The sequence below is a fragment of the Alosa alosa genome, chromosome 17 (genome assembly GCF_017589495.1).
Source record: "Alosa alosa isolate M-15738 ecotype Scorff River chromosome 17, AALO_Geno_1.1, whole genome shotgun sequence".
Lineage (NCBI taxonomy): Eukaryota > Metazoa > Chordata > Actinopteri > Clupeiformes > Clupeidae > Alosa > Alosa alosa.
Window position 1 is genome coordinate 22,020,787 of NC_063205.1, and position 12,035 is coordinate 22,032,821.

Sequence of the window (12,035 nt, forward strand, 5' to 3'; positions counted from 1 at the left end):
CTTTTAAGTTATTTAACACCATCATTACCACACTTATAGTGAGTTTCATCACAGTTGAATAATTTTGTATACACCTAAAACTGGTGTGTGCACAACTTCTATCAATGTAAATACAAAAAAAGTAAAAAATAAAAATCAGGTTGTCACATTAATACCATCCAATCAGTTGAGCCAATTAGAAGGCAATTATTATGACATTATCAATCATTTGTTATTTAAAATGTGCAAAATTGGAAATGTCCTTGTTTGAGGTATCTTATCAAGTTACCATAGCACTGAAATATTTCACAGGTCAGAGAACATAGACAAATTTAAACTGTAAAACAGAAAAAAGAAAGGAAAATAGCAAACTCAAGTGTTGCAATATAAGCTTGTGAATTTAAGTCCTTGTGCTGTCCTTGTGTGAGCAAAGGAGTGTGTGTAACCTTAGCTAGTCGTGTCTCCTCAGTTGATGCCTTTGAGCACAACTAACTTCTCAAACAGTGTTGTATTCAGACTATTTTTTATATATATATATAAAATATTTTTTATATTTTATAGTTGTTTTGGGGCCTGTTAATCATTCCAGCTTGACCATGCAAGGGTGCCACAAACAGACAGAGACAGACATTTCGTGCTTTACAGTATAGATAGATAGATGTCATCACAGTGTTTCACAGAAAGTATTTTTAAAGTATTTTGAAAATACAAAAATACACAACACTGAAGTATTTTGATACAAAATACGAAGGCATTTTCATCATCTCAATAAAATACAAATTACAAAATAGTCTTTTGTATTTTAAATACATATTTTAAATACATGTATTAGAAATACTGCCCATCCCTGCCCATGCCCAGCCATGGCCCAATCAGTGGAAACTGACATAAAGATTTGCTCTGCCCCAAGTGTGGCCCATACGCCGTAAAATGACTTATTGTTTTGTTATGCAAGGAGATGGTTGTTGTGGACTTCCATAAACAAGCACTTATGTTATGTTATATTGTATTTATTTATTATTCACTATAGTACTTGGTCTGTTCAAGGCCTGGATTTACCAGCATTCCATCCTGCCCCGCATCCTGTGGCCTCTGCTAGTATACGCAGTACCCATTACAACTGTAGAGGCCATGGAGAGAAAGATCAGCAGCCACTTGCGAAGATGGCTTGGCCTACCCTGAAGTCTGAGCAGTGCTGCCCTGTACGGCAGTAGCAACACCTTGAAGCTTCCATTCAGTGGACTCACTGAAGAGTTCATGGTGACTAGAACTCGAGAAGCCCTGCAGTACAGGGAATCCAGGGATGAAAAGGTGGCATCGGGCTGGCATCCAGGTCTTGAACAGGCCGGAAATGGAGGGCAGTAGAGGCAAGTGGAAGTGGAGTCGCGACTGAGGCAGAAGGTACTGGTGGGGTCCATAGCCTCAGGATGCGCAGGTATTGGCTATTTCCCATCAACCAGGGTGGACAAGGCCCAGGGAAAACAGCGGCAACATCTCATCCAGCAGGAAGTGCGGGCAGGCGTGGAGGAAGAACGAGCCAGCAGGATGGTGGGTATGGGACAACAGGGAGCTTGGACTAAATGGGAGAATGTTCTGCAACGGAAGATCACCTGGCCCAACATCTGGAGAGCAGACTCCCTTAACATCAGGTTCCTAGTCCAAGCTGTTTATGATGTCCTGCCCAGTCCATCCAACCTCCATGTCTGGGGCAAAGCAGAGACACCATCCTGCCTCCAGTGTCCAGGAAGGGGATCCCTGGAACACCTCCTCAGTAGCTGCCCTAAAGCCCTTGGAGAGGGGCGCTACCGCTGGCGCCACGACCAGGTGCTGAAGGCGGTTGCTGAGAGTATAGCCAAGGCCATTACTACCACTAAGAAATACAGCAAGCCTCAGTCAATCAGATTCCACAGAGCTGGAGAGAAGCCCACTATCCAAGCGAGGGCCAGGTCAGGTCTCCTCACTACCGCCACAGACTGGCAGCTAGAAGTGGACCTGGGCAAACAGCTGAAGATCCCAGCAAGAATAACAACAACACGGCTCCGACCAGATATGATCATTGTTTCTGATTCCACCAAACAATTGATCATTCTGGAACTGACAGTGCTCTGGGAAGAACGCATGGAGGAGGCTAATGAGCGGAAGCGTGCCAAGTACCAGGAGCTGGTGGAGGAGTGTAGGAGCCAAGGCTGGAGGACTTACTGTGAACCCCTGGAGGTGGGATGCGAGGGATTTGCAGGGCGGTCCCTCTGCAAAGTCCTCACCATGCTGGGCCTCACCGGTGAGGCAAAGAGGAAGGCCATCAGATCTGCAACTGAAGCCGCAGAAAGAGCCACAAGATGGCTTTGGATCAAGAGGGCTGATCCGTGGAAGAGTGCTGCTGGGACACAGGCCGGAGTCTGATCAACTCTGGTCGGGTCGCCTGGGCGAGGGTGTCTGATGTTGAAAGACCCGAAACACCCAGTGACCCCAGGTTACATCACTGATGATGTGTCCCAGCGCATCAGCAAGATGTATCTTTCAATCAAAAGGTCTGTTCTCTTCATACTCCCATGTCGTGTGAATGACAAATAAAGCGTCTATCTATCTATCTATCTATCTATCTATATATATATCTGTCTATCTATCTATCTATCTGTCTGTCGGCCCAGGTGTGGGTGTTATTGTTTATCAAAGTGTTGGCTAAGGGGTTGCCTGGGTCCCCGGGCATGCACTGGCCCACACACTAACTGATCTGACTGAGTGTTGGCTGAATGTCAGCTGTGCTTGAACATTACTTGATAACAAAACACAAATCCAGAGCTACTACTTTAAAGCACAAGTCATCTTTATTAAAAATTCTAACAAACAACTTTGAAAATTCAAAAATCATAAAGCAAAGAAGGATTTTTACATGTACAATTTTATGTAAAACAATTTACATCTTTTATCTAAAACAAAACAAATAAAAAGGTCTAAGATACATACATACATACATACATGTACAATGATTCAAAGACATAAATTATTCTACATAATAATAATAATAATAATAATCATAATAACAATAACAATATGCTTAATTATAGCACCTTTCATTCACAGAATGCAGCTCAAAGTGGTTCACATTTGGAACATTTGTCATTGGTGTCACGGGACAGTGGCTTGGTGTCACAGGACAGTAGCAAACTGTCTCAGGACAGTGTCTAGGTGTCACAGGACAGTCATCGGTGTCACGGGACAGTGTCTGGGTGTTACAGGACAGTCATGGGTGTCACGGGACAGTGTCTGGGTGTCTCGGGACAGTGTCTGGGTGTTACAGGACAGTCATGGGTGTCACGGGACAGTGTCTAGGTGTCACAGGACAGTCATAGGTGTCACGGGACAGTGTCTGGGTGTTACAGGACAGTCATAGGTGTCACGGGACAGTGTCTAGGTGTCACAGGACAGTGTCTGGGTGTTACAGGACAGTCATGGGTGTCACGGGACAGTGTCTAACTGTCTCGGGACAGTGTCTGGGTGTTACAGGACAGTGGCTAACTGTCTCGGGACAGTGGCTAACTGTCCCAGGACAGTGTCTGGGTGTCACAGGACAGTCATAGGTGTCACGGGACAGTGTCTAGGTGTCACAGGACAGTCATAGGTGTCACGGGACAGTGTCTAGGTGTCACAGGACAGTCATGGGTGTCACGGGACAGTGTCTAGGTGTCACAGGACAGTCATAGGTGTCTCGGGACAGTGTCTAGGTGTTACAGGACAGTCATGGGTGTCACGGGACAGTGTCTGGGTGTTACAGGACAGTGGCTAACTGTCCCGGGACAGTGTCTGGGTGTCACAGGACAGTCATAGGTGTCACAGGACAGTGTCTGGGTGTTACAGGACAGTGTCTGGGTGTCACGGGACAGTGTCTGAGTGTTGCAGGACAGTCATGGGTGTCACAGGACAGTGGCTAACTGTCCCGGGACAGTGTCTGGGTGTCTCGGGACAGTGTCTAACTGTCTCGGGACACTACTCAGGACAGTACTAACAGGACAGGACATTTTTTGCTGTTACTGCTACTGCAACTTATGCAGACATTGCTGCTGCTATTCATAGCATGATCCGTAAAGAGGCAAAGCAGAGGCAGATCATTTTTTAGATTAAATTAGATTAGATTTAACTTTATTGTCATTGTGCAGAGAACAAGTACAGAGACAACGAAATGCAGTTTGTGTCTAACCTAGTGTTGCACGGTGTATCGATACTAAAAAGGTATCACAATGCCTTCACGCAAAAAACAATACGATTTCCGACGTTTTTAGAATCGATACTTTATTAAAATAATAACGTTCTGTGTCTGTGTGAACCATAGGTGTGAACTGCTGCTCTCACTGCTCCTTGCACGCATCTAGGCAAGTGGGCGTGTCAAGCAGGCAGCTCTAAGTGAGTGCGTGCGCAGCAACGTAAACATAGTTCTTTGCCGACAGTCCTCGGCCTGGTGGATAAAACAAAAGGTGATGTGAAATCTGGAACTATTTCGGATACATCGCGAATAGTGAAGGCAAGCCATCAGGTACACAGAGGCCCATTTGTAAAATATGTTTGAAAGTCATTTAAAAGCAGTAGGCTACGCATGAAACTTGGCTAAACACCTCGCAGACATATCCCAACATTTTTAAAGAGTTCAAAGAACGACAGGTTAAATATGCTATAGAAAACACAACTACATGGTTAGTGCCAAGTTCTTCTCTTCTATTCTGTTTTAGTCTAGCCTAAGTGAAACGAGTATGGTTCTCTGGGATAAAGCGAACCTTCCTTCATCAATGAATTTTGACGGGACATAACGAGCTGTAATCATTTTGACGAGACATAACGAGCTGTAAAACATAGGGTGCTAACGTGATGAAAGCGCAATGTTCACGCCAGAATAACATTACCAACACTACCAAACATTCTATTTCATGTTCGATCAGTACTACTGGTAATATTAGGCATGACATGTAAACTGCAATTTGTTCAATAATTATTGCCCAGATGTAGGATAGGCTACCCGAAATGCGCTAATTAAAGCCCACAGCATATATTACCACCGCGTGTTGAGTCCTAATAATAATAGCGGCTTATTGTTACGTGGTAGCAAATCATGTTATCAAAGAAATAGACGTAATGTAGGAATGCACACAGATATATTGCAACAGGTAATGGTGTAGGCCTATCTGACGAAGACCTGAGTGGTTGGAACGTCATTGTACACTGGGCGCAAAGAAGACTATCCTCACATTTTTCCCTTTGCAACTGTCAAAGAAATCCCATGAACACGGGAAGGCCTAGGGTAGCCTATTCATGGGTTTCATCAGGTCTCTTTCCACAGGTGTATAAAATCAAGCACCTTGATTATCAATGCAGACTGCATGGTGCTTGATTAATACACCTGTGGAAAGGGACCTGATGAAACCCATGAATACTGTACATCAGATGGCCTAAAGATTAGGCCCCTCTGCATAGCATTTAGTGATTTGCATGCAGTCATTTCAACACTGACCTTGATCTAGCCTAGTCTAGCCTACAACACAATGTAAATGAACTATAACAAACAATAAAGGACTTAATCACACAAAGTAGGCCTACTATTTTACTGACTATAAAAAATAATAATTATGTAGGAATTTTAGAAGTTTAGAACCCAGAATTGACCTGCACACTACAAAAAGTGCACCGAATTCAACACAAATGACTCAATACACTTGGAGGAGGTATGAGTCCTTTCTTTTCCAGATAACTTAGGATTTCGCCGTAGTATCGTTTCAGTATCGAGCATCGTGATCTGTTCACTGAGTTTGGTGATCCGTTTGGAGGGGATGATGGTGTTGAAAGCTGAGCTGAAGTCAATGAACAGCATTCTTACATAGGTGTTGGTTGCTATTGTCAAGGTGGGACAGGGCAGAGTGAAGTGCCATAGAGATGGCATCCTCTGTGCTCCTGTTCTGACGATGAATTCAATGAATAGATTAAAGATCCTTTGTACTCGTTTCAGCTACAATTTAAAAAAACATTTGTACTGCAGACCTATGTATGTCATCATTTAACATTAATTTCAACTCGCAATTGAAAGTAAGGAAGGTAGAATAGTAATGATCAATAAGGTCTGCATTCAGGTATTGCCATAACATGTTGCTCTGAAAACTCAAATTAGCTTTTTTTTTGCACATAAATCTTGAATTTTATCAACCAAAATGAAGAGCAAAATCACATAATGAGTCAAAATATGTATGCCAACATCAAACACCACATATGCATCAGTAATAATAAGATTTGGATTATTTTCTGGGCTCTTATGAGTGTTTTAACAAAAAAAGCCAATAGGCGGAATTTCCTTTTTTTTTTCAAATCAGAGGTCAACTTTGAAGGCCTGTACAGCCACAAAGCTACAAGATCCAACTTGCTATGATACCATTTTATACTCCAGAGATATGTAGCTTTCAGAAAAATATAGTGAGAATTGCCCCCCCAAGTGGTAGTGACGACCCCCTGTGGCTCATGGACTACTTGCTGCTTTCTTTTACTGTCTATGGTTGCTGGTTAACAGCACATAATAAGCTTATTTAAGCAAATTCACAAACTCAAGACTTCAAGGCCATCATGGATATAAAACGTTTTTTTGAAAACAACGAAAGGATGGAGGGAACAAAGCAAAGTTTGGAGTTATTTCAGATGGGCTACAACAAGGTAGGCAAAATTGTGGTGCTTGTCAAAACCTTAGCGCAGCTGGAATAATGCTTATAGGCTGATGTGAAAGCGCACACAATGTTTAAAGCCATACACAACTGTAAATTGGAACAAAACTAAAGGTAACTTTAGCCTTTATACGGCTGTGTAAAGTTGTCCAAATTAATAGGTCGTAATTATGCGTTGTTGTTGTAAAGATATTGCATAGATGTACTATATAGGCTACTAAATATTTAGTTGACCAATGCACGAACAAAACCAGGAAATGGACAAATATTATCAAGGCTTTGAATGTTTCCATCTGTGCACAGGGTGTCTGTAGATCGGTGTGCATAGCATTCATTTCTGCAGGCCTGTGGCCATGCATGCGCCCTTAAAATAGCATCTGAATTTGCGCCACTGACTTTAGACCATGAGGTTCCTGGTCTGTGGCGGAATTGTTTTCTGAAACTGCAAAATATCCGGAACACGCCCCCTCTTTTCACTGAAACGCCCCTGTGGGCGCACATGTACCTGTGAAGGGAAAATTCCAATATGCGCTGACTGCAAAATAGGAAAGACAAATGCGCGAGTATACAAAGTCAATTTTGCTGGTGTGCACGATAGAGCCCTTTATCTTACATTTCTCTCTCTCTACAAACTCTCTCTCTCTCTCCTAAAACTTTTCTTCTGCACTGTCTCCTTTCCTCCCCCTGAGCATGTTGGGTGTCCTTGCCCACCCACCCCCATTCCACCACTCCCTCTGCAACCCCAACTACCCCCCCACCCCCCCTTACCCCCCTTAAGACGATTCAATCAGTGTGAGCCAGGCTAATTATCTCTTGCTGTAATGAATACCAGCTCTGCCGTCTCTCAGAGGCGGATGGATCCGACGCAGAGCCTGTCTGGGAAATATCCATGGGCCCCGGAGGGGAGTCTCTGTGCGGCTGATCTCCGTTTGTGCCAGGAACAGGAAGGCTGTATCTAGGAGCAGTGGGGAGCGCCATGGAAGTGTGACACTTATTATCCAGTAAATAGAGAGATATTACTATATTATTGGCTCGTTATTACATTATGAAAGCCCCCACCCCAGTCAATAACGTATTGACTTATTACATTATTAAAGCCCCCAGCCAATAAGTTATTACAGAACTTTATTACGTCATTTCCAATTTATTACGTTATGGGCTTTATTACATTAATAACAGCCAAAATGATTATTAAATAATTTAATATAACATTTTAAATAAAATTAATTAAATAAATTAAATACAATTTGTATTGCCTGTTATTACATTATCGGCTCCAGTTATTACAATATTAAAGGATTTTTCCTAATAAAAAGTTATTACGTTATTGGTTCAGAAAATGTATTGCGTTATGGTCAATTTATTGCGTTATGGGCTTTAGTACATTTAAAATGGCCAAATGATTACGTTATTTGCCATTATTATGTCATTGGCTGCTACAGGGTGGTTCTGTTGTGAATGTGGTGCAGCAAGGAGAACAGCTCTCTCCCAGCAGAATGTGTGAGGAGAACCATGTCTCCCAGCAGACAGAGAGTTTGTGTGAAAGAGTGAGGAGGACGTTGATATGTCTGTGCCTCTGACATGCTGGCCGTGTGAAGCCGCAGGGGGAACCATTAGCCAGCAGCAAGCGGCAGGTCTCCTATGGTTCTCTATGGTTCGGCAGCGGAATGGTGGCAATGCTGGCGTAACGCTAGCGTTGAACAAGCTGAGCGTTGAACTTGGTTCACCTTTCAAAGCGCAACGCAAGCGTATTCAATTGACAAACCGTTTGTGTTGCTTAGGAACAAGACAAAACTTATTATGGTCTGAGCGTTGCGCTACGTTTGCCACTGCCGCTTGCCACTGGCTAATGTGATCCCCGCCTTAGGAGCAGGTGTGGGAGGAGAAGGAAAAGAGAGATGTGTGGAGGGAGAGAGAGAGAGAGAGGGAATCAGGAGATGGACAGAGGAGAGAGGGAGAGGTGGGGAGAGATTAAAAGGAGAGGAGGAGGAGGAGAGAAAGGGAGGAAATATTAGACTGAGACTAAGGGAGCGGCAGAGACAGAGAGAGATAAAGAAAGAGAAGAATAATGAGAAAGGGAAGAAATAAGAGACAGGGAGACTGAGAGAGAGGGCACAGGGGATAGGAGGAGGACAATGAGGCAGAGAGAAAGAAAGGAAAGAGAAGGGCAAAGGAGAAATAGGGATGAAAGGAACAGGGGATGAATGAGATTCTCTCCTCATTGGAAAATAAAAGTGCACCTTGAAGGGGAAAGATGCAATGGAGCCTGCAATGAAGGAAACATTATTAGACACAGACACACACACACAGACACACACACATACCAAGGCACCCAGGGGGAAGTTGGAGGGCTGAGGATCTATTCTTCAAAGTCCAGTTTCATTACCGACCCACTGCTGCCCCTTCACACACACACACAATATAAGGCCTTTACAGAGGGTTAAGCTGCTAGTTAACTGCTCTATATGCAGTACACATATGCAGTACATCTGCTACGCAGCAAGATATTTAATTGCAACATGTATGAATATATGACTATGTGCATATATGAATTCAGCATGTGTGAATATAGCCCACTGGTCGGGGCTCGAACCGAACAAGTCCACAGTGCTAACCAGTGGGCCACGGATTCAGCATGTGTGAATGACTACGTGCATATATTAATTCAGCATGTGTGAATGACTATGTGTATATATGAATTCAGCATGTGTGAATGACTATGTGCATATATGAATTCAGCATGTGTGAATATATTGTAGCGATCTCACCCTCAGACAAGATTCACCTTTGGCCAGGACGGCCATTTTATTGGAACAGGAAGACTCATGCGTACACAGACAACTAGGACAGGGCAACACAGGGGTAGTCTCAGCCGCACATGCAACACACAATAAGGGTTTACCACACACATCAACACGAGGATAAACACATGAGGTACAACTAAAGAGACTAACACGCTAACAAATACATGCTAAACGTAACTAACCATTATAACCGACATTACACATTCTAGCATTCACTCACACTGCATTCTGGGAGACACTCATTCAACGTTAAACATGTACATCCACCGACGCTACATAACCCCCTCCCGAGCCATTGTCGTCCCTGGCAATGACAGCTCAGCTCACCGCTCGCGGCTGCGTCGGTGTCAGTCCCAGTGCTTAGTCCAAGTGACCGGAAAGCCTCCGGCTGCACGATAACACCTCCCGACTGGAAGGGCTCTCGGCTGCCTCGGTCATGTCAGTTCTCCCCCGAACAAGCACCAGAACCGGCCAGACGTGGGTTGTGGTGTTGCTTGGGCCCTCGGTCTCCCGCCGTGCAGCTGCGCTACCTCAAACAGCAGCAAACAGTCCCACTGCAAGCCGAACCCCCGGATACGCTGGAACCCCTGGACGTTCGGTAGCCCCCTCTAGCTACTGTGACAGCTCGTGGCCGTTGCCACCTGTCCACAGTGTGCCGATCTCCAGGCGGTCAGCAGTCCGCGTCGAGGTCCCTCCTGCGACTGCCCTCTTGTAGAACTTTTGTCGGCTGTCTCGACCGAGCACAGCGGCGATGCTCCACTGTGGCGGGAAATGGAGACCCCGACCCTCCCAGCAGGCTCGGGACACACAGGAACTCACACACAAAACGTGAAAAACATTGCACTGACTTGCGTCAACTGGAACGTGCGCACTTCAAATCTCAACAGTCCACAAAACGATAGCTCCCAAGGCTCTACAGGTCGACGTTACCCTCTTGGTCACTAGCTGGAGCACCGCAAGCTCCCGAACTAGCAGCTATGACTCCATCACACTCTCGACCGGCGGCTGACGATCTGGAAGTTCTTCCGTAGCTGTCGGTGTAAACTCGGCCGCTGTGGTCGTGTTCCAAGGTCGTCAGAGAGTTTGCGCTCTCTATGGATAAGATCCTCGGATGACGGCAGCATCGACATCGGCGTCGAGCCGGGAACTCTTTGCCAGCCGCGGACACTTCCACGACATCAGCCGGGGCCGCTTCCTCCAGCGCTGGCCGCTCTCGTCGGCTGTGCAGGGCTGGTCCCGCTGGTCGCCTGCACAGGTCCCGCGCCGGACCGGAAGGTCTTCCATCCTCCGCAGTGGCGAGCTCAGCGAGCTGGCTACTCCTTAAAAGGACCATTGGAACATCTGCTGAGGTTCGCCGCCATCTTGCTGGTCTGGTCTTCGGCCTTCTTCTCCATCTTGATCTGGCGTAGATCTTCGCGCCCCTGGAGGGGCCCATCCCACTTCTGACACCAATGTAGCGATCTCACCCTCAGACAAGATTCACCTTTGGCCAGGACGGCCATTTATTGGAACAGGAAGACTCATGCGTACACAGACAACTAGGACAGGGCAACACAGGGGTAGTCTCAGCCGCACATGCAACACACAATAAGGGTTTACCACACACATCAACACGAGGATAAACACATGAGGTACAACTAAAGAGACTAACACGCTAACAAATACACAACATGCTAAACGTAACTAACCATTATAACCGACATTACACATTCTAGCATTCACTCGCACTGCATTCTGGGAGACACTCATTCAACGTTAAACATGTACATCCACCGACGCTACAATATGACTATGTGCATATGAATTCAGCATGTGTGAATGACTATGTGCATATATGAATTCAGCATGTGTGAATGACTATGTGCATATATGAATTCAGCATGTGTGAATGACTATGTTCATAATATGAATTCAACATGTGTTAATGACTATGTGCATATATGAATTCAGCATATATGAATTCAGCATGTGTGAATGACTATGTGCATAATATATAACTATAGGAATATATGCATATATGAATTCAGCATGTGTGAATGACTATGTGCATATATGAATTCAGCATGTGTGAATATAACTATGTGCATATATGAATTCAGAATGTGTGAATGACTATGTGCATAATATATGAATTCAGCATGTGTGAATATAGGAATATATGGCATATATGAATTCAGCATGTGTGAATGACTATGTGCATATATGAATTCAGCATGTGTGAATATAGGACTATATGCATATTTGAATTCAGTATGTGTGAATATAGGACTATGTGCATATATTAATTCAGCATGTGTGAATGACTATGTGCATATATGAATTCAGCATGTGTGAATATATGACTGTGCATATATGAATTCAGCATGTGTGAATATAACTATGTGCATATATGAATTCAGAATGTGTGAATGACTATATGCATAATATATGAATTCAGCAAGTGTGAATATAGGAATATATGACATATATGCATATATGAATTCAGCATGTGTGAATAACGATGTGCATATATAAATTCAGCATGTGTGAATATATGACTGTGCATATATGAATTCAGCATGTG

The 12,035-nt window shown here is 44.3% G+C and overlaps 1 pseudogene; it reads left to right on the top strand.

Moving 5' to 3' along the window:
- Positions 1–842: 842 nt before the first annotated feature.
- On the top strand, positions 843–2,379 carry LOC125311038 (annotated as a pseudogene).
- Positions 2,380–12,035: the final 9,656 nt, after the last annotated feature.